This window comes from Camelus bactrianus, chromosome 1 (genome assembly GCF_048773025.1).
Source record: "Camelus bactrianus isolate YW-2024 breed Bactrian camel chromosome 1, ASM4877302v1, whole genome shotgun sequence".
NCBI classification, from domain to species: Eukaryota; Metazoa; Chordata; class Mammalia; order Artiodactyla; family Camelidae; genus Camelus; species Camelus bactrianus.
Genome location: NC_133539.1, coordinates 29,477,173 through 29,494,186, shown reverse-complemented (window position 1 = coordinate 29,494,186; position 17,014 = coordinate 29,477,173). Strand labels below are relative to the sequence as shown.

General features: G+C 34.9%; 1 protein-coding gene across 2 annotated transcripts in view; it reads left to right on the top strand.

The window, feature by feature from the left end:
- GBE1 (1,4-alpha-glucan branching enzyme 1) overlaps positions 1 to 17,014 on the top strand; it is a 243,448-nt gene that overhangs the window by 218,264 nt on the left and 8,170 nt on the right. The gene's annotated exons all lie outside the window — the stretch shown is intronic.

Sequence of the window (17,014 nt, the reverse complement as noted above, 5' to 3'; positions counted from 1 at the left end):
ATGTCATATTAATTACTTTAGGCTCTTTTCTGTAGTTTCATGGTGAGTCACGGAAGGTTTTTGTGCTGGGGAGCTACTTGATAAGAACATGTGCATTAGGAAAGGTTCTCATGTACCCAGTGTGTAGGAGAGCTTTCATGAGAAGAGAGATTGGAGATACAGATATTAATTATGAGAAATTTCAGTACATGTAGAAGAAGATTAGGGCATGAACTAAAGTCATGTCAATAGGATAGACAGGTATATGAAGCCCTTTCTTGTAGTGAGAGAACTCAGCAACCGTTAGGACATGGGGTATAGGAAAGAAAATAGAAGGTTTCACTTTGAACAATAAGGATGGAAGTGATATTATTACTAAGGATAGCAGAGCGAGGAGGTGTAGCCAGCTTGGGGAATAGAAAATATGAGTTTAATTTAGGATCATTGACAAATTGGAAAATTGGGCCATATCTTTGTGGAAGTGTCTGAGCCATTGCGGCCTCAGGCGTCTGTTAGAGCTCCAGGAGAGCCTTGAAGAAACGTTGTTGGTTCTTTCACTGCCAGGATTTTGTCTTCTACAGATGTGTGCCCTCTAGGACCTTTCTTCCACTTGCTGCCTGTCTCATTCCTGTCTTTCTGTCAACAAGCTGTAACTAATTCCCATATGTTATTGCTTCCTCTAAGGACATTTGCATTTTAATAAAGATCTCTTTGAATAGTTAAAAGTATGCAAGACCTAATGGACTAGCTATCTAATAGAATAATTTCTGTTTTTTAATCGCAGTATAGTCAGTTTACAATGTAGAATAATTTGTTTTATATGGAGGGCATTTTTTTTTTTTTTGAGGAAAGGAGAACAGGAGAGCATTTGCACCATACCTTAAATCATACTTTCTAATTAGCTGTATTAATACTGCCAGACCTAACTCCCAGCTTGAAAGTACAAAATCATCTGGATTTTGCAGTGTTGTATATACTTTAGTGACCCAGTTCAGTGCAGAAATGCCATCTATATATTCCTTCACAAACCACAGCTGTCATTAGAATACTTTCCAGTCCTAGGAATCTATTTCACAAGGTAAACAATAAAAGTTTTTTTTTTTTAATTTTTGAAAACATTGCCTTAAATGTAAATGTATTAGTTCTGTACTCTAGGGCTAATTGCCCGCTCTATGTGCCAGCTGTTCAAATCAGAAAGGCCCTTAACCTGTTCCTCCCAGTGCCACCTCTCCTTCGTCTTCCTTATTCCAGACCAAATGTACCTCTGGTTTCTTTAATAGATTCTTGTGATGCTTTCCAGAAACTGTTACCATCATGTTTCCCTTATCAGAGTACACCCAGCATTGTTCACACTCCTCTTTATTATGTCTCCAGAACCAACAGCAGAACATTCTAGAAACAGTCTGGCCCATGTGACATAGAGAGAGCCCCATTCCTTCCCCTTTTCTAGAGATGGCTTGTTCATTAATGTAGTTTAAGTCACATTAGCTTTTCTGGCAGCCATCCTATTTTTCACTCCTATTGTATTTTCATTCAAATAAGTCTTTACTTTTTCTTTATGTCTGCTAGTGTTATGTTATATCTTCTTTATCTTTATTTATTCAATTACTAATTTTAAGTAAAATCCCAAAGTTAACATTGAGCATTAAAAAACACTATTTCTGGTCTCTAACCCGTTAATAGAGAAGATAGAAGAATGCTGGAGTATGAATGCACCATCTTCCCTAAGCAGTGGATAGAGCTGATCTTCCAGCGTCTTGTTGTTCCCAGCTTAGCTTTAACAGTCCTTTTTATTATCCTTAGCATTTTACAAGTCTCATTTCTTTTTGGTCTTTCCTCTTTATGACTTTCTTCTTACATCTTTAAGCAACATTGCAGTTCAGCATTAGAGAATCATTTCAGGTATAGAAAGTGTAAAACTGTTAGGATTTCTACGCTATATTTTCTAACTTTACCAAAGTGTTCTATGCCACTGATATTTCCAACTACTGAGCCGGTGAATTGAATACAGATTTTTCTCTGTGAAGGAGCCACAGTGGCAAGATTGGATGTATTAATCAAGTCAAGAAATTCATCAAATTTTTAATTCCCTGGAAAGCAGGATTTGGTACCAGAACAAATTTAAAGTTTCTAAAGAAGTCATTTGAACTTCTTCTGTCACTATGAAATATAAACCCGCAATAGGTAGCGTGTCTGAATTCCTGAGCAGTTCCATTTTTTGAACCTGTATATCCTGTATATCAAATTGCAAGACATCAACTTTCACTCAGATCTGTGTGGAATATGTGGTGACTGTCTTCCCAAGAAACTGTTATAAGGGGAGCTATTTTGGGGGCAATGCCAGGCAAGATAGAAGACACCCTTTAAGGAGGCTTTTTAGCTGTCACTTCAAAAATAAGATGATTCATTTGGGAAGCTGGGAGGGGAGTCTGCTTTGTATCACTGAGGTTTTGAACTCGGTCTTCCTGGTGACTGCTAAAGGACACAGTATCATTTCTGCAAAAGGAAACTGCAGCTATATTCTAAGGGGAAAAAAAAAAACAGTAACAACAAAACCCTTTGCCTGTGCACCGTCTCCCATTTGTCTTTTCCGCTGCTCGTCTTCGGCGTAATAATCACCAGCATTCTTTCATACAAGAGATAGCAATGCGGGTGATGCAGAGCTGAGACCCAAGTGTACTGGCTAAGTAGGCAGGTTACACGCTCAGGAGGATAAGATGCGTTTTCCTGATGTGGTATATTTGCTTATGATTTCACATTGTTTAGCTGTAGCGAAAGAAAGAAACATAATGCCATCTATAGTATCAGAATAATTATTGTATTTCTGTAGTCACGTTCCTCACTTAGACCCATTATCAAATCAGCCTTGAATCACAAGGAAAACGTCTAATAAGCCCCTAAGGCAAACTGCTCGCTCTCATCCCTTCTCAATAACGCAAATAATGATGCCTCATTTTGAGTGATGTAGGGGAGAGCATGGGGGTTAGGGGACCTCTTTCAAGGGCCTTCTGTTTGCTAGCCATTTTTATCAAGTATCTAGTTAATATTTTTGGGTACCCTGTAATGTAGGGTGTGTTAGCTTTGTGTGACAGACCAGGAAACTTTAAGTAACTATCCAGCCTCCCTCCAGCACAGGGTTGTAAAGGTCGAGCAGTGGGTTACAAAGCCATGTTCTTTCTCTCAGACCATGGTGCCTCTTCCTGTCTGTTCATGACTGTGTGTCATTGGTGGTGGAAGCAGTAGTGACATGAGCAATGATGAACAGTTCTGTGATGTTCAAGATGATTTTGATATCATTCTGGGAAAATGGGTAGCATGAGAAAATTATACACCCATTCATGGCACAGGCAAACTTCTCCCTCATCAGTTTCCCTCAGTACCTCACCATCACCCTCTACCACTTTTTCCCCACAAATTTTTCCCCATGCTCCATCCCTGTCGCCATCCTCCACAATAAATAAAAAAATATATTTTTTTTTTTTAAAAAAAGCACAACATGAAATCATTGACTCAGGTCAATTATTGGGATTTCTTTATTTTGGAGTAGAATATAAATGTGCCACAATTCTGTGTTGAGAATGAAACTCTTGTGATGCAGCGCATCCATTAGGTGTACTGTAAAATAATCACATTGAGTGGTAAGCCCTCACAGCTCATTTATAAGGTGCGTGTCTTCGTCTATACAGATTCAAATCATTCCGAGAACATAAACAACACTAGTATCAAGTGTTTTCAAATTACTTGGCAGCATGCTTTGAGATGGGGGTGGGAGTAATAGTGTAATAGCAGCCCCCTTTCCAAATGGCGTTTCAAACTGTTACAATATTGAAGTGTTAAGAGGAGTAATCATAAAGTATGGCTTGTGAAGAATATGTGAAGCCAGGCCAAAAATATTTAAAGCTAAGGGAACAGATGAGTAAATAGTTGGATCGGACCCGAGATCTTTGCAATATTTTCATTAAACTGCTGCAAGATGTACTTTTTAAAATGTAAATTCAGACTCTGACATTTGCAACCTGTACACAGTTTCTTATGAGCAAATAAGGTCACTTGGATGATTCACTGAAGTGTGATTGCTGAAGGCAGAGATGTTGCTGTGAGTTGTTTAGTTTACAGAAGCCTTTGAAGCGTGGTTATGTAACATTCTGTGCTTATTGGAATCTATGCTTTCTGCAGCAAATAAAAACAAAGGGCTTAATTTAGGATTGGCTAAATACCACATTCTATCAAGATTTTTATTGTAAAGGTTAATTTCTGGACTAAAATAAGTAGAGCTTAACTATCTAGTTTTCCAGGCTTAGATGTTTTGGTACAGAATTTAAGAAAACAAAAACAAATACAAGGGATTCTTATAAAAGATCTACACAGTGACTTTGAACTGATGCAAGCATGTTTCTTTTCCTTGTGTGCATACACGTGAGTGTGTGTGTGTTTGCATGCAGGTGCTTTTATTCTGTGCAGTCATTTAATATGAAGCTCTTTATATGAACAGAGACAGATAATCCTACTCATGTTATATTTAATATAAATCCTCCTTTTGTTTGTAGAGCTTGAAAATGGATGTATATTCATGGCTTTGGTTAGTCTTCTTTAGTTTCAAGATGAAAATCATGCTTTTAAATGTTACTTCATGGTACTTTTGGTAATTTTTCATTGTTAAACACTGTCCCAAAAGCTTTGTGATTTAATGATAATGACAAACATGTACCCCCACCTCCACTAGCCAAAAAGAGCCTATGATTTAGCATCATTTTTCTACTCAGGAATTTGAGATGAATATCAAAGTAAGAAAAATATTTTGCATGATTAAAATATTGCAACTGCTGTAACACTTTTAGATTGGCTTAATATATATTCATAAGACTATAGGCAATAATGAATAATGAGTGAGTCCTTACTACACACATATGTTTTTAGATTTCTTTTTTTTAATAGCTTGAGTGCTATTCAGTGTCACAGTGCCCTGAGACATTAACCAGCACTTCTGTTTTTGGTTCATAGTTCAGTTGCTCAGTGATGGTCTCTTCTGGTTCCAGAAAATCACCTAACAGTAGCTCAGTCAAGATTTCTATCCTCTATTTCTTACATTTTTGGTGGGGAAAGAAATCAGAAGTACTGTTGTATCCTATAAAAACAGTACATTCTCACCTACTAGTTGTATCACTAGTGAGGGGGCGGGGGACATCCATGCCTAATATAATTATTTTTACCAGTTTGTGAAAAGAAGTACTATTATGTGGAAATTGATTCCAAGTTACATTGTAAGACTGAGAATCATTCTTACCTGTATATTAACAATTATATCTTTACTTAGAATGTATTAGTTACTTTTAACATAAAGCTAAATTATTGATTGATGGATGGATGATAATGGATATTTGGATGGACGGACAGATGGATGGATAGACGGAGGATACAGCTACTTAATGGTAAAAGAGCCCCTGAAGGTGTTTGAAATTGAGTAATTAAAACACAAAGATTTCTATAATCTGTTGCTTTTCCCTTAGAGCAGATATTTAATTAAATGGTAGAAAGGAAACACTGATAAAATGTTATCAGTAACACACATCATTATTTTGTAGAATTTAAAATTGTAGAATATGCTGTCAGAATGCTTGCTGAACAGATTTTGATAATAAGATCTACTACCATTGCAGACTTATTGTATGCTTTGCATGCTGCAAGCACTTTATACTCACTATCCCATTTGGTAAACTTCTTCCTTTCCTAGGGAACAGCATTGCAAACTATAGAAGAAGGAAATCCTTGGCCTGAAAGATTTCATATCTAACCTTTCTTTTTAAAGAGACTTTTATTTAATCAGCCCAGAGCAGATAGTTCTCTTCTATTTTAAGATAAATTATATTTGTCACCTTTATATCTGGTGCCAATGTTTTGTTTTTTTTTTTTTTTAATCGAGCATCCAGTATCTAAAACAAATTTCTAATATTGAATGTTAAATTACTTTTTCCTTCTGGATCTCCATAGAAATTAGCCTTTTTTTTTTTTTTTTTTTTTTCCCAGTGAATATCTCTGCCTATGAGAAAGCTGTTTGGATCTTTTATAAAGTGAGATATTTTTATTTTCTGTAAGCTGTTCTAACTCAGAACCTCACAGGGTCAAACTAACAAGTCAAGAGTTTCATTTTTATGTGAAAATGGTACCTGAGTACTTCAGAAGATTTCTTAAAATTAAGCCATAATGTAGTTACAGGTTCACTATAACTATTTAAGGGCTCTTAAGGATGTTAGGATGCTACAACCAAAAGAAGGTTGTGTTTCTCCAGAGAAAAGTGGAAAAAGTAGAAGCATGAACAATGTGTTTTTGGAAATAATGGCTTCAGTTATAACCATGTGTAAGAACCATCTCTAGTTCTATTAATGTGGTATCTCTTACCCTAATGGTGAAAAAAAATGCCTAGTTAATTCCTATTTTGTTTGTGAAATTTATCTGTGAAACAAATTAATCTTCTCTGGTAATTATGTGATAATCAACTATTAAATAAGGGAAGTACTCTTCAGATGTTATCAAGTAAAATTAGTTAATGTATAACTTAAGTGCAGTCATACTGCCTTTTATTGGCAGACAATAAATGTTTATTAGAGGAACATTAATTAAAACAGGAAATTACCTTCTTTGTAAAATTACAAGCAGTATGGTAATTTCACCCTAAGCTCTTAACTATTTAGGGAGATAGTCAATTTTCACTCTTCTACCTTCCCTTCTAACACTCTTCCTTTTTTGTCCAGCTAAGGAAAACAAGTTTCTCTGGTGGTAGCTTCCTTTTCTGATTCCGAAGCATTATTTTCTTCAGTTTGTTCTCTTACCCTCACATTTTTATTTCACAAAGGCTCGTGTAACTAGTATGACCACCAGTAGTAGTCAGTATTTCTGGTCTCCTATTTGTAAACATGGAGTCATTTACTCTTTTCACTGGGATAATAGTTAAGAGAATGGGCTTTGTAATAAGACCATCTGAGGGTTCAAGTTCCATCTCTCCTTGAAAGTAATCTCTTTGTTTCTTAATTTTCTCGTCTTTAAAACACCTCCTTGTAGAATTATTGTCAGAATTAAATGAGTTAATGCATGTGAAAGGCTTAGCACCAGTGTCCTGCACAAATATAAGCTCAGGTAGTGTTAGCAGCTGTGGTATAATTACTGTCATCATCATCATTCTAAAAATGCACTAGAAATTTGATAATAAAAGGAAGGAAAAGAAAGGACGAGAGGAGTAGATACTAACCCTCTCTGTTGCCTCCATTCTCTTGTCCTACTTCTCTTTTCATTTCCTGTTTCCTGGTTCACCATGGCAGAATGACTTCTGTCCTTCCGAAGTACTGGAATCAAAAGTCTTCTGCTGCTAAATCCTTCCCTCATTCTGGTACCACTGGCCCACCTTTCTTCCTTACATCCACTCTCTCCATATGCTGCACCACTATCTTGATTTCCCTTTCCTCTCTACCCACTCCATGTGTTATCTGTTTCTGTCACATTGAAACCCAATCATTTGTCCTTTTTACTTGCTCTCTTCCCTTGAAGAACTCACACAAGCTCATAGCTTCAACTGTCAGCTCTGTCAAGATGACCCCTAATCACCCTCCCATCTTGCCTGTTTACCCAGTGCAATGTTGTGATGTTGTGATGTTCAGTGACTGTTAGAAGTACAGGGCCACATGGAATCATAGAGTTTTGAGAGGTAGAAGAACTCTGGCATGACCTGGTTCACCCCACTCAAATTAAATAGAATTGGTTGGGTGAGGAGATAATATTTTGAAATGGTTTCCAAATGTGTGCCAAAAGTTAAATTGCATAACAATGGATGGTGTATGAATACTTTTATTTATATTGACTCCTCTTATCCTCACATAATCTTAGTGATGGGGTCAGACAAGTATTCTTATCCTCAGACTAAATTAAGCATCAGAAAGATTTTTAACTTTCACAAGATTGTATTCTTAGTAAGTGAATAGATGTGATTTAAATTCCTGTAAGTTTAGCACCGTTTTTTATTTGGCACCAGATAATTCATCTTTCTGTTCCCCTGTAGAAATGCCATTAAAATAGATAAAGCGTGTCTCACTAATTACTTATAATTTTATTTGTTTTCTCTGCTTCTCTTTGTAAAAGTTAATGGTGCCTCTGACTAAATGTCATTTTATGCACTGTTATAGTAGTCTAGTTTCTGACACTCACAAGCACAGATCAGGTTAACTGGAATATTTTAAAAATAAGCATACTCACTTTAAAATAGTAAAATATTTTTTAAGGAAAAAGATGACTACTCAAATTTTTTATTAAACCCAGATATAAATCTCAGTATATTTCAGCTTCAAGTCCAGATTCAGGAAAGTGTCATGCTAGGTGCTGAATGATATTAGAAGATGGAAGAATTTGGAGACTAAAAATCCCATAGAATAGAGGAAAGGACACTTCACAAAGAGGTGAAAAAGAAGAGATCTGCTGTCATGAGTTTTCTTGATAAGTTTGTGTTCTTCCTTGAGCAGCAGAAGATACAATATGCACATTAGTCCCACGTTACCAGCACTGGTTTACAGCATGGGAGTTTCAGTTTGTTTTAGCCACATACAATAGGCACAGGCTTGGAAAAGTTTTAGGGAGTTGAGCTTCCCAGTAGTTTATATTAGAAGCATTTAATTGTATATATTTCCTGTTCTTGCCTTAATAATTTTGGAGGTAGGAAATTTATTCCTGGTGAAATTTTGTTTGTTGTCTGCTTCAGATGACTTAACCTCAGGGTTATATAGAATCATCCTACTGTATTAAATTAACTCTCTTATGTTCATCATGGTCACTTCACTTTGGAATTTTAATAATTTTTGGATAGTATATAAATAAAACTTAGTGTTTGTGAAATGACTATGAAAACAAATAAGTCTACACAGAATTTGATTCAAAACTTACCAGGATTTTTGCTTATTTCAGTTATATAAATCATCTTTACGTTTGACTATCATGGCCAAAACATTTGTTGTTTTGCTTTGAATTGTACAAAAATGTGTTTTGCAGAAATAACTTAGCAGCTTTACTCTTTCCTTGTGTAATTCTTCTCCACATCTACCTAGTAATACTAAACCAATATGATTGTTCTAAAGATGATTGTGAACTACTATATTAGAGTTATTGTACCCCTGGGTTTTTTATATATATATATATATATATATATATATATATATATATATATATATATATATATATATAAGCAATCATATGTGTATGTGTGTTTAAAGCTCTCATTCATCTTTTGTTTGATTTTGATGCCTGTAGAGAAATGTTTTCACTGAATCCTTTCCTTCACAATCATCAACCAAGGTAAAGTTTTCATAGTTATGGGCTGTTTGTCTACAAGTCCTCAGGAATGACTGGGGGTAATGATGCATATGTGAGTGCATGCACACGCACACACAGGCGCACACACACACACACACACGCACATGCACACACACACACACCTGTGAGTTTTGTGTGACAGTTTCTCTTGGGCAGCTAGCTCAGCCCCTTCTCATTTACCTTTCTAAAGCACTGAGTAAGCCCAAACTTATGATTTTCTATTTGGTCTTAAAAGTTAAAAGAGGAAGAGGAATATATATTAACTATATGTTACTCCTAATAAGTTTTGACTTCAGATAAAGAAAAAGGTGGTTTCTACTCTCAGCACTAAAAGAATCTACTTTCAAATGTTTAAGTATTTTCACGTTCATTTGCTTTGCAAACTTTAACTGGCCGCTGGTGGTAGAGTGGTAGAAAATATTTTCCCTAGGTACATATCCAGGCCCCGCCAAATTATGTAGATATATGATTTTTGACAAGTCACTTTGATGTTCTATGCTTAAGTTCAGTCATCTGTATGAAGAAAGTTAAGCAGTCAAGTTAATAATGCAAGTCTTTGAGTATATGTCGACTTTAGTAAACATGTAATCACTTACCAACTTCAACTAAGAATTATATAAAATGTCTATCTCCAGGGCTTACACCAATCAGAGTTATTCACTTGAGAATTAATTGCTTCAAGCTGACATGCATTTGTTTAACTGTTTTGACTTCTCCAAAAAGAAGGGGAAAAAAACCTTTTAAAATGTCCAAGTAAAACTTTATAGATAATGAAATGGGATTGTGTTAGAAGTTACACTGTAGAGATCTGAAATGTTAACTCTATAAAACAAGGGAAGAAAATAAAGATTTTTTTATGACTAAAGTAGTATTAAATTATTTCTTAAAGTTTAGCAGAAGCATGCATAGATCAGAACCCAAGGAGGAAACTGCAGGAGGAAAATGATGTAAAGAAGACCCACTCAATAAATATGCCTGGTACTAATCTAGGTCCCAGGCAGAGGGGAGGAGGGGGCATGGGGAAAGACAGAAGTCCCCTATAGAGATTGTATTTTAGTAAAGAAAGAAAATAAGGTACTTAAGTTTGTGGTATGATAAAAGTTGATAATGCTATGGCGAAAAATCTGGACAAGTGCAGGAGGGTGTGGAGAAGTTTTAATTGTCAGTTTCAGTGTTCAGAGTTGGTTTCTCAGTCTTTCTCAGAAGCCTGAGGAGCATTTTTCTTAAAAAAAAAAAAATTAAAATTTTAGAAGCATTTAGTCCTCAAAGAGTTCAATGTACTGTTCAATTAAATTTCAATGTTCAGATTTTTAAATAATATGAAAAATGTTCAGATTCTAGTGATAACAAAGACATGGGAAAAGGGGATGGATATAAAGGGCAGAAAGGACAAAAAGGCCAACTTGGGTATTAAAAAGTAAGAGAATAAGTTGATCTACTTTTGTATTTTTAATCACTTGAGACAGCAGTTTAAATGGTTAGCGTCTATAATAATAATATAAACAGCAACTAATAACTTTATAAACAGCAACTAATAACTTGAGCACTGTCCCCGGTGCTGGGCACTGGGTTAAGCACTTGTTGTACATTGCTCTGGTGAATCCTCACAGCAACCTCTGATGTCTTACCTTCATTTTACCAGTGAGAAACTGAGCCTCAAGGAAACTCAGTAACTTGCTGGAAGACACACAGTTGGTAATTGGCAGAACTGGGTTAGGATGTAATTGTTGGACCCCAAAGCCTGTGGACACACCCACTGCCTTTTATTTACTCCTCTAGGATGCGTCCTCCTGTTCTTTTCTGTCTGCATAAAAATGGCTTAGAGGATGCTTGCCGCTTGCAATTGTCATTATTTTTCAGGAACTTTGAAGTTTCCAGTTATCTTTTCCATTTATATAGATTGTGTTGGACTCCACTGCAGGATGTATTAGAGTAAATTTGGGTGAAGGTGTTTCTTTATAGTCTATGTCAAAATTATTTTGAGTTCAAAAGCACAATATGTTTGTAAGAAATGTTGCATCTGCATGGTTGAAACTCATTGTAATGACAAAGTATGTAGTTAAAAGATAAATAAAACGCTTGTTTGTTTTTTCTTTTGCAGTTCTAAATAATTGCTATTGCTTCATCGAATTATTGAATTTATAATTTCTTTGGGTAATCCTTAATGGCAGAGACAAAAAGCAACAATTTTAGAGGGAGATTAGGCTAGAAGTGTAGGCATATTTTTTCATTGTTTTTCTTTCTTGAGTTACTAAGAAACAGTGACATTTTTTAGTTCAAGTTATATAATCTTCTAGGACAAAGAAAAGTTCCTAATTAGGTTAGTCAAAGTATTCTATAAAGTGTTTATGCAAATAGGATAATTATTCTAGAGAAAATATGCAGTACTTGATATTTTATATTATCATTCGATTTGTTATTTACTGGTGTGTATCATTAACCATGCCTAAAAATAAACTAATAATTTGCATGAAAATGCATTTCAAAAAGCATAGCAATCCATTAATTAACGTGGTAGATTGTCTTTGAGCCCCTCATCCTTTGAGTTTGCTTTATTGCTATTCTGCATTATTCAGTTCCTAAGAATGTACAGTTAAGGAAGTAAACTTGCAGGAATTGGAGTTTAATTTTTAGTCTAAAATCAGAAACCTACTGATGTAACAAGTGCATCCTAGGCTATACTGGAAATACACTTCTGTTTTGCATTTAATTAAGGCATGTGGTTGTCATTTAAACTTTTAATGAAGACAGTGTTCGCAAACTTGAATGCATATGTAGCTCATGTATTGAAGTTGTTGCTGTTTTTCAAGGACAAAAAAATTTTAATGTGAACTAATAAAAGTTAAATATATATATATATTTGTATAAATATGTATATGTATAAATATATTTATATAGTCCCCTTAGAGAGAAGTTCCACTTGCCATTTATACTTTTACTACATTCAATAGTAAATTTCCTATTTATTTTTGCATTATTCTCTGTTTTAATTTTATTTTAGAAATATAATATTGGGAGATTTTTAAAAAATTAAAGTCAGGGAGGAGAAAAAGCTAAATAGATACTGTGTATTGAAAGCAATATTCTTATAAATGTCACATTGCCATGAAATAGTTTTGAACAAATAATGAAAATATCAGAACTCATTTCTAGTGTTGAATTTTTAAGTTATTGTATACTCTAGACGACAGAGCTAAAGATAGAAATGCCTAAATCAGATGCACACACCCACACATGCACGTATCTACCTCACTCTAACACACATACACATTCATAAAATATACAGCAACACATCACAAGTCTTCGCTACTTCTGCACTTGGAAAGAGACCAGAGAGAGCAACTAAAAGTTATCATTTATGGCCATTTCTTTGGCTCTCAGGACAATACATGAAGTATAATTTAATTATATTTATAAAATAAAGGGACAGATCTATTTGATTTGCTGTACAGCCATAACCTAAGATTTTGTGAACTGTGGCTGACAATAAATAAAGTTCAATTCATGAAACATAAAGAGGGAAGATTAAGTTAGAACATTGTCACAAGTCCTGTGCTGAGTAGTTATCTTCAGACTGTTAAAAACATAAAATTCTTCCTGCTTTCCAGCACCTGTTCTTACTCTACCAGGTGTTTGTTCACAGTTCTTTAGAATTTCCTATCTAATGTTTTCTACCTTCGATACAGATTCTCTCCTGGGGTCACTTAGCTCTCAAACGTTGTTACAATCATAATACTATGGGTGGGTTGACTGAAGAATCGTATCTGAAAATAACATACCAAATTCATGTATTCTAAGGGTACATTTCTTTTCACGTTTTAACATGTCTTCAACTGGGATACATCTTACAATGACTGGCATGGTAGTGATATTTTTTCTCTTTTTTGGAGGTGTATAAAATAATTCATCTTAAAATTGGTGGTGTCTTAGATTTAAAGATGTATGGCAACTTACCAGCTTTGCCATCTTTATGGTCTTCTAGTCACTAGAGAACCCCTTTTATTGTCACTCAACCCGAAGCCTCAGGGTTTGTACCTTACAATAAATTTCCTCAGTTTCATCAGCAGGAGTGAAGTGAGTTTAGTGCAGAATGATCTAAATGACAGTACTTCTTACATCAAAATCCTTATACTTCGAACAGACACTTTATCAAGTGTCTGAGCAAACACAGCAGCTTTTGAAGTATTTGAAGAGTCATTGAATTTAAGCATCTTCATGCCTTCACTCTTCTTTAATCTTATTAGTACAGGTCTTCAGAACATGGCTCTTCCTTGGTTCAAACTTAAGGACATAGATTATAAAATAATGCTTAAAACTTATCTACTTCAACCTGTTGATAGACATATCAAATACTTAGGAAGCTCTTGAATTTAGAATAAGAAGAAATCATAATATCTTAATGACATCCAAATGGATAGGGATCGATTTGATCTCCTTTAAAAAAAAAAAACTCTATAAAAAAAAACCCTACAAAAGTCTGTCATTCTGTCATTCCTTCCCTATTGTATTTTTCCAAATTGAGCAAAGTAAATTTTTTATTTCAGTATTTTGTATTCTCCAATCAAATAAGCAAATGAACCAGTTAAACAAGAAAATGATCTAGAACAAATGCAGTAAACCTCAGATATGACTCCATAAGAAATGTTAAGATCACAGTCCTTTAATGCCAATCTTTTAGATTTAATTAGATTAAATGTTTAGATGGATATCACTTTATCTGCTTTTCTTATTTTTATTCTTCATGTCATATTCATTCTGGCCTCTTTATGCTTATAATCTGAAATTTAGAATTAAACAAGAAACTGCATATGAAAATACTGTGCATGATTCTTGGCATGAAACAGGCACCCACCTGTGGAGACTAGGGTAATTAGATCTACATTTGATGTGCATCTCTGCCACTAAGCCTACTGCGTGTCTTTGGGCACAACTATTCTCCCTTTCCATCTATTTCCCCAAATTGAGTATCAGTTTCCTTACATTTGAGTATTGTCAGTTGCACATCCAAAATCTCATAGGTTTATGTTTGTATCTCCATTTGCACTATCCTTGGACCATTGCTAGATTCCTGGCTGGTTTCTCTGATCCAGTCTTTCCTTTGTCCATTCTGTTCCACCCTTGACCTTCAGGTTAATTTTCTTGATTGTCACAACCTTTCTTAAAAATCTTCAACTTTCTTATACCTAATTACAAAATAATTCTTAACAGTCTAGCCCAGCCTTCAAAACTTTTTCTATACAGGCTGTCAATCCTACCTTCCCTTCTTGGCTCTATATTTCAATGCATATTGCTTTCTGCTTTGTTTATAGACATTCATGTGCATTTCTTATCTTCCGTTACAGACTATGAGTTTCATGTAAACTAAAATCACACCATAGTCATTTTTTTTTAATCTTGCACAGTGCCTTGTACATTGTGTGGGTTTAATAAGTGAATGGGAAAATAAGATAATTTTTCTACTTGCCTCTAGTATAAAAAATAAGATATGTAATTTAGCTGTTCTTGGTGAATCAGGATTGTCATCCTAAATACCATTTTCAAAGATATATTGAGACCCTCTTATGAGAAGGCACTCTGCTAGGTGTAGGGAGGTAACTGTGAACAAAAGATGTGTTGTTTAGATGTTGCGATGTCCTGCTACATTTGTTTTATCTACTGCAGAATTGGAAACCACATGAAGAAGATAGTTCAAGTATATATAGGCTCTGAGTTATATTTTCAGGGAGATGTTCTTTGGTGGAAGACAGAGCTTTGTAGGGGTGTTGGTGCTGTGTGGGTCCCAAGTCGTGTGTATGTGTGTGTGTGTGTGTATGTCTCCCCACGTGCATTAGAAATGGGGAGTGAGGGAATGCTGAGAGAACAGAAAAACAAAAATCCAATTGCCCAGATAACCTCTTTACAAATGTTTGTTCTAAGCAGTGTTCTTAAAAGGTGGGTTTTCCTGATTCTTGAGTAATATGTGGTAGTAATTTACAATGATAAAGCTCTTTCACAATCATTACTTTTAATCTAGTATTTTAAATTGTTGAAATTTCTGGAGTTTAAGTTTTGCCTTTTCTAAAGGAAGTTGTGTTCCCTGGCAATATAGACACAGGGCTAGGTAATTCCAAAAGTGACCACAGCAGTATTTGTTCATTAAATTATAGATCAGAGATAAAGGTCTAAACTGATGTTTTGAAACTTTATGGCTTTTGTAAGCTTTTTCTTCATAGCTAGAAATTATATACATTGAGTAGATTATAACCATTTTCAGTGTGATGATCCCTTTCAATGTCAAAAAGAAATTGGTCCTGATAATAACAATTGTTCTTTCAGTATCCTTGATTGAGAAAATACATAGGCGAAAAACTCAAATTCTGCAGCTTTTTAAATGAACCTATATCTTGTTAATCCAAAAAAATGCACTTTCTTTGAAATATAGTACCAAATGGGTATAATAACATAATTTAGTCTTCAAACAATACATATATAGATTCCCAGTCCCTTATAATAACATAATTACTCATTCTGTGAGACCCTCATAATGACACAACAACCAGTGATTGTCAACCCACAGGTTGGGAATCACTGCTTTTCATGATATATTTGCTTTCTTCAGTCACTACTGCCAGTAATCTGTGTTGTTTACCAATAATTGAATAATTGATACTGTATTTCAAATGTTTTAAAAAGGATTCTAGGGCATTATTTTCTAAACTGTACTGTACTCTTGTTTTTGTGTAATGCTTTTTGAAGACTTGTGCAAGTATTTAATGAGCTAGGATGAAGAACAAAAATGTAAACTTATATTTTAGTAGCTCCTTTCATTCCCCCATGCTTCATTTATTTACCATGTCTCTATTTATTTTCACTATCGTATTTCCCCATTAAATAAAATCTGTATGCTCACATCATCCGCAGCTTACTGGCAGTAGTAGAGCAGGCTGACCTGGATGGAGGGAAACGGAGCCACCAATCCCAGCAAGAGTTCCGTGGCGAGTTTATCTGCATCTTTTACCCAAATATAGGTTCTCTAGGCATTAAAATGATGGTCATAGTTTGTTATTTACATGCACTTTTAATGTGATCATTTTTACTGTAATGAAAAATATACTAACATTTCTGAGATTTAATATTTATATTACCAGGAAGAGAAAACACAAAGCACTTAGACGCCTGTCTCCCTCCTTAGGCTGGAAGAAACTTAAATTTCCAAGTATCCATGTATATTTACTTGTGGATTTTTGTATTAAGTACCATTTCTAGGCATTTGAGCATAAATTTGAACATAGTAACCATAGCTGTTATTTTGTCATAACTGCAATAATACTAACATGTGTAATAGCTCATTGTGAAAACTCTGGTCTTAAATTGTAGCAGATCACACGATTGCAACAGGAATCTACCTGTGTCATGATAGATAATATGTTCGTCATCATGTGCATTCATAGCAGCACGCTGCCTGTAACCAAGGGGAAGGATTCGGCCTGCTTGGTTCTGTACTCTTCAGACCACACTCGGACCCTTGGTTCACTTCTGTGTTCCTTTCTTAGTCAACCAAAATCTAGCAAACCAGCATGAATTCAAAGATGGGGGAAGAGTAAAAAGCCATATCCAATGAGGAATCATTAAAGGTTCTGGGAATTTATTTTGTAAGTATTTAGTAAGGTATGCAGAGGACACATGGAGATAGCATAGCTAGTATTAA